Consider the following 6,727-nt stretch of genomic DNA (forward strand, 5'->3'; position numbering starts at 1 on the left):
AGGAGGCGATAATCAGCCGGTGAACTTTGACACTTTGGTGTTTCCATTGACAAATTAGAAAATGGCAGGAGAAATGGAAGAATTCGCCACGCAGATCACAGTTGTAATATTTTATGTAAAGAAGAATCCTTTGGAACAAGACTTAGACAAGCAAGCTCTGGAAGGAAACTTTTTTTTTTCCCCGAAGAAATTGAGAACACAGTAGTTCAGAATATTGATTTTGTTTAAGCTTAAATACCCAACTGTCACTTTGTGTCCATGGGCCAGCTGCATAAACAAAAGCAAAGCATAGAAAAAGAGATAAGAAAGTATCCTTATGCTGGAAGCATTTTGCAAGACTCCTAGACTCCCCAAGATAGACCCCAACTGCAGAACTGACCTTTTAAATTCCATATAGTCTCATATTCAAATACAGTAAAACCTTGGATTGTAACTTCTGCAAGAGTTCTGCAAGACGAGCAAACACTTCTAATAAATTTTAATTTGATAAATGAGCGATGTCTTGCAATGAGAGTAATACATGACCCCAACCATCACGTGATCACCACTGAACCACTGGTTCTTCTCCCTCTCTTTCTCTCTCTCTCTCTCTCTCTCTCTCTCTCTTTCTCTCTCTTTCTCCCTCACTGCAGGATTGTGGGTGATAGTCTCCCATGCTCAGATGGTCAGTCCTAGGCTGCAGTGTTTGGCAGAAATCAGTTATTTTTCAGAACATTGGAAACTGCCCACAGCTGGCACTAGTGTATTTTTTGTCACTTCAAAGCACCTTACAGACAGTCCTTTGCTTTTCCATATAAGAATAAGCTTGGGAACGCTTTGCGTCATTCTAGCTCATTGGATGGGTTCCTTGTTAAAGTTTCACGGAAGGAAAATGACCCCATTGAGCCAATAGATAGCAGTGATTCTGTTAGTGGTAGTGAAGGTCGTCCTACACAATAACCCTGCTCTCTCTTGTCTCCCTCACACCAGCCGTGAAGATTTTCAAAGTTATGAGTAGATTAATTTGTTTACTTTTCTTTTTCTTTTGCATTTTCTTTAGTATTTTATATATATTTTTTTTGGTTTGCTAATTTATTTTTTATTTTTTTTAATATGAAATTTATTGTCAAATTGGTTTCCATACAACACCCAGTGCTCATCCCAACAGATGCCCTCCTCAATGCCCATCACCCATTTTCCCCTCTTCCCCACCCCCATCAACCCTCAGACAACCCTGGTGTATTTAAGAGTCTCTTATGGTTTGGCTCCCTCCCTAACTTTTTTTTTCCTTCCCCTCCCTCATGGTCTTCTGTTAAGTTTCTCAGGATCCACATAAGAGTGAAGACATATGGTATCTGTCTTTCTCTGTATGACTTGTTTCACTTAGCATAACACTCTCCAGTTCCATCCACATTGCTACAAAAGGCCAGATTTCATTCTTTCTCATTGCCAAGTAGTATTCCATTGTGTATGTAAACCATAATTTCTTTATCCATTCATCAGTTGATGGACATTTAGGCTCTTTCCATAATTTGGCTATTGTTGAGAGTGCTACTATAAACATTGGGGTACAAGTGCCCCTATGGATCAGTACTCCTGTATCCCTTGGGTACATTCCTAGCAGTGCTCTTGCTGGGTCATAGGGTAGATCTATTTGTAATTTTTTGAGGAACCTCCACACTATTTTCCAGAGAAGCTGCACCAGTTTGCCTTCCCACCAACAGTGCAAGAGGGTTCCCATTTCTTCACATCCTCTCCAGCATCTGTAGTCCCCTGATTTGCTCATTTTGGCCACTCTGACTGGCATGAGGTGATATCTCAGTGTGGTTTTGATTTGTATTTCCCTGATGAGGAGCGACGTTGAGCGTCTTTTCATGTGCCTGTTGGCCATCCGGATGTCTTCTTTAGAGAAGTGTTTATTCATGTCGTCTGCCCATTTCTTCACCAGATTATTTGTTTTTCAGGTGTGGAGTTTGGTGAGTTCTTTATAGATTTTGGATACTAGCCCTTTGTCCGATATGTCATTTGCAAATATCTTTTCCCATTCCGTTGGTTGCCTTTTAGTTTTGTTGATTGTTTCCTTTGCTGTGCAGAAGATTTTTATCTTCATGAGGTCCCAATAGTTCATTTTTGCTTTTAATTCCCTTGCCTTTGGGGGTGTGTCAAGTAAGAAATTGCTGCGGCTGAGGTCAAAGAGGTTTTTTCCTGCTTTCTCCTCTAGGGTTTTGATGGTTTCCCGTCTCATATTAGGGTCCTTCATCCATTTTGAGTTTATTTTTGTGAATGGTGTAAGAAAGTGGTCTAGTTTCATGGTTCTGCATGTTGCTGTCCAGCTATCCCAGCACCATTTGTTAAAGAGACTGTCTTTTTCCGTTGGATATTCTTTCCTGCTTTGTCAAAGATTAGTTGGTCATATTAAGTATTGTAACCACTTTATATGAATATTTGGGGGTTGAGGAACAAATCATCTGAGTTTCCACTATTTCTTATGGGGAAATTCGCTTTGATATCCAAGGGCTTTGGATTACACGCATGTTTCTGGAACTAATTATGCTCGCAAACCAAGATTTACTGTATATTCTTTTAACGTGCTTTCGGTTATTCCTAATAGCCCTGTGAACTAATAGCTTAAAGAGGTTTAAAGAATCAAACTTTAAGGAATCAAACTTTAAGGAAACATTGTCTTTGTAAGTTCAACTCTCAAACTAACCTAAATATTTGAGCACAGCGCTGACTGAAAAGGAAGTTTCTTAGGACTGCAAAATAAAGACAGAAAACGGTGGACTAACTCTTAACATCTCTTTAATTACTGGGTGCCAGCCTCTGGCTCTGTGGCACTTACTTTCAGTAAGTAGCGTTTTCTCCGAATTAATTTTCCCTTCTTCCTAGTTGTATGACATCTAATGACCTAACGGCCTATTTTGAACAAAGATGAGTAAATTAGTCATTTATGGAGCTGAATGTATCTATCGTAATTATGCACGAGTGAATATATTAAATATATTAATTTATATAATGTGCATATTGTCCTAGTTAAAGGTAGAATACTGACCAAGGGCAACAATAAAATCTAATTTCTAAAAGAGGCCTTGCTTTCCTTCCCGAAGGTTAGACAATCAAGAGAAAATTTTATGACCGTCTTGGAATACTTCTTTGGAATCTTGGTAAGGCTGGAGAGCTCTTTCCTTCATTTGGAACTAAGTCTGAAGATGCTACAATTGACCCTTAAAAAAAAATCTCATCTGCCTTCTTGTCTCTCTCATCTTCAAATTTCATCCACTTTTGTTTTTCCATCCAGAAGACAATTAATCACTCTTCTGCTTGTCACGCCCAACAGCGGGCTGAACTTTTTCACCGAACCGATTGATTTCTGTTGAAAGAACAAGGGCAAAACAAGGGCTTAAAAAGTGATCAATCCAGCCCGCGCCCAGAGTCACTCTGTCAGAGAGTAGATAAGTCCGTAAATGTGTCCTCTGCTGACCTCCGGCTGACGCTAGGTGCTGCTTGGGTCTTGGTGTGAACGCAGAGCGGTTTGCAAATGCAAGCTGATCAGAGAAGCGTGCTGTGGGTGACGGCCAGTGCCTGTCACCAGTGACGAAACGAGAAAGAGTGTCAGTCCTGCACATTCACCTGTTCTCATTTATAATATTGACCGTCCCTGATGGCATTGACTCCTGCTTTAGATCTAATTACGAACATCAGTGTTACTTTACCGGAGAAGCATTTATGATATTTTTTGCTGGACGCCAAACTGATTCCAGTTCGGGGTTCTGACCATATCAATTTTTCCTGCTCCTGAGAACCAAAGACCATAAAACATACTGCATAAAGCCTCCTAAGATGTCATTTTTCGAAGTCATTGGTTCTCAACCCACATGACTGCATTATAATCTATGAAGGTAGAAATCATGCCCGTTCCTCTCCCAACTTCCTGCAGTGCCCTAACCCAGAATTTAAAGTCTTGACTCTTGTCGCATGCACCTGGCTCCCCCCCACCCCCCGCCACCCCCAACTTATAAGCAAGTCCGAAGTTCTTACCGTGACCTCCCACACTCCCTACACAACCTGGCTCCGGACCACTTCCCTGCCCTTCTCCCACTCGCCCTCTCCCTCCCTGCAATCCAGCCAATCTGACCCCCCGTGCAGGGCTCCTGAGAGGCTGAACCCGATCCTGCCCAAGGGTCTAAGAATTCACAGATTCTTCTGGCTGCCACTTTCGCCCAGAGGTATCTGCATGGTCCGCTTTCTCCCTCACTGCATCTCACCTGCCCAAGTATCATCGCCTCGGGGAGGGCTATCCTGCCACACCGTCCCATCCCCTCTATACCCTCCGGCTTTTTCTTCCCTCCACCACTCATCCCTATCTAGTATTATATCGAATGCTTTTCTGCATTTTATCTTTCCACCACTGGAAGGTAAAGTCCAAAGGGCAGGAAATGTATCTTTTTTTATTGACTGCTAGAGTCCCATCACCTTGAACACTAGAGGACACATGTAAATGCTCAACAAATGGATTCATTCATAAATAAACACAGAAAGACATCCTCCTAGAGCCAAAATCCCAAATCCCAATCGCTGCCCAGACCCCAGAGACCTTACGATGGAGGGAAAGAGCTAAACCCCCACCCTCAAAAAGCTGAGCTGAGTGGTTTCCATTTAAACTTTGTGTGCAGGGCCACCTGGGTGATGCAGTCAGTTAAGTGGCCAACTCTTGGTTTGGGCTCAGGTCATGATCTCAAGGTTCATGAGTTTAAGCCCCGCCTTGGGCTCTGCCCTGACAATGCAGAGCCTGCTTGGGATTCTCTCTCTCTCTCTCTCTCTCTCTCTCTCTCTCTCTCTCCCTCTCTCTCTCTCTCTCTCTCTCCGTATCTCTTCTCTCTCTCTCAAAATAAATACACTTAAAAAAATCTTTGTGTGCAGCAAAATGCCCCTTCTACACACACACACACACACACACACACACACACACACACCATATAGAATTCTAAATATATAAAGCAGGATAAGGAGAAGGCACATTAACCTGTTGGAGGATAGAGGACCCTAGGGAGTTCCTCTTCCTCCACAAAGGTTGTGGTTAAGGCACTTCACCAAGACCTTCAGGCCTCAGGGCTCCCCTGGCTTCGCCCAGCTGCTGCCTGCTGGGTCATCCCATTGTGCTCTGGACACGACTTGCTGTTCTCAGCAGGAACTTAAGGTCATTTACACTCTCTGATTCTTGGAGCCTTGATTTACAGAGCGGCCGACCTGAAGCATATTGTTAGTTTCTACGGGGACACTGTAGACAAGACTCCACAGTCTCCTGTGCATCAGGTACACAGGGTTGAATATCATTCCTTTCTCAAGCCGGCATACCGGAGTGTGTGTGCCTCTTAGTAAGAATGTCATTGTTTTCACTAAGAATGATATACGTGCTAAATCTATTTGCACTTGAGATGGGCGTTCTTTATATTTAATAATGTTGCAGGATGCAACTGACGTAGAACACTTATAGCGGCAATGTTTAAACATTCATGAAACTATTAGGGTACCGTTTGCTACTTTTTCAGCTAAAAATAAACCATTAACAACACATTTCCGCCTTTGGAGAATACATCAAATAAGGAGTCTGCAAAGTCACAATCTGTACGATTATTCGGAAGCTCAAGACAACCACTCTGACCGTGAATGCCCGGCAGTCGAAAACACACAGGTCTAACATGGATTAAAATCCTAGTGGTTTCACAAGTGAACACCCACCTGAGTGAGCGAGATGGATAAAGGTGGTGTGGGGGATGGTAAGCAGGCACACGCGGGAAGTAACAGCTTCCCTTACTTTAAAATGTTTAATTGACGTAACTTCACATGCTTCTCTCAACCAAGGCTTTCCCACTAATTTAAAAATAACACTTCTGTTAATTCATTATTAGTGTAAAAGAATGCAACTGATTTCTGTACATTGATTTTGTATCCTGCGACTTTGCTGAATTCGTGTAGCAGTTCTAGCAGACTTTTCGGTGGAGTCTGTCGGGTTTTCCATGTGTCGTATCGTGTCTTCTGCAAAAAGTGAAAGTTGGACTTCATCTTTGCCAATTTGGATGCCTTTGATTTCCTTTTGTTGTCTGATTGCTGATGACAGAACTTCCAACACTATGCCAGATCTATTTTTAATTTTTTGAGGAACCTCCACACTGTTTTCCAGAGCGGCTGCACCAGTTTGCATTCCCACCAACAGTGCAAGAGGGTTCCCGTTTCTCCACATCCCCTCCAGCATCTATAGTCTCCTGATTTGTTCATGTTAGCCACTCTGGCGTGAGGTGATATCTCAGTGTGGTTTGGATTTGTTTTTCCCCAATGAGGAGCGACGTTGAGCATCTTTTCATGTGCCTGTTGGTCATCTGGATGTCTTCTTTGGAAAAGTATTCATGTCTTCTGGCATTTCTTGGCTGGATTATTTGTTTTCTTGGGTGTTGAGTTTGATAATCTCTTTATAGATTTTGGATACTAACCCTTTGTCCGATATGTCATTTGCAATCCCATTCTGTTGGTTGTCTTTTCGTTTTGTTGATTGTTTCCTTTGTTGTGCAGAAGCTTTTTATCTTGATGAAGTCCCAATAGCTCATTTTTGCTTTTAATTCCCTTGGCTTTGGGGATGTGTCAAGTAAGAAACTGCTGCGGCTGAGGTCAGAGAGGCTTTTTCCTGCTTTCACCTCTAGGGTTTTGATGGTTTCCTGTCTCACATTCAGGTCCTTCACCCATTTTGAGTTTA

This window comes from Panthera onca, chromosome F2 (assembly GCF_046562875.1).
Source record: "Panthera onca isolate mPanOnc1 chromosome F2, mPanOnc1 haplotype 2, whole genome shotgun sequence".
NCBI classification, from domain to species: domain Eukaryota; kingdom Metazoa; phylum Chordata; class Mammalia; order Carnivora; family Felidae; genus Panthera; species Panthera onca.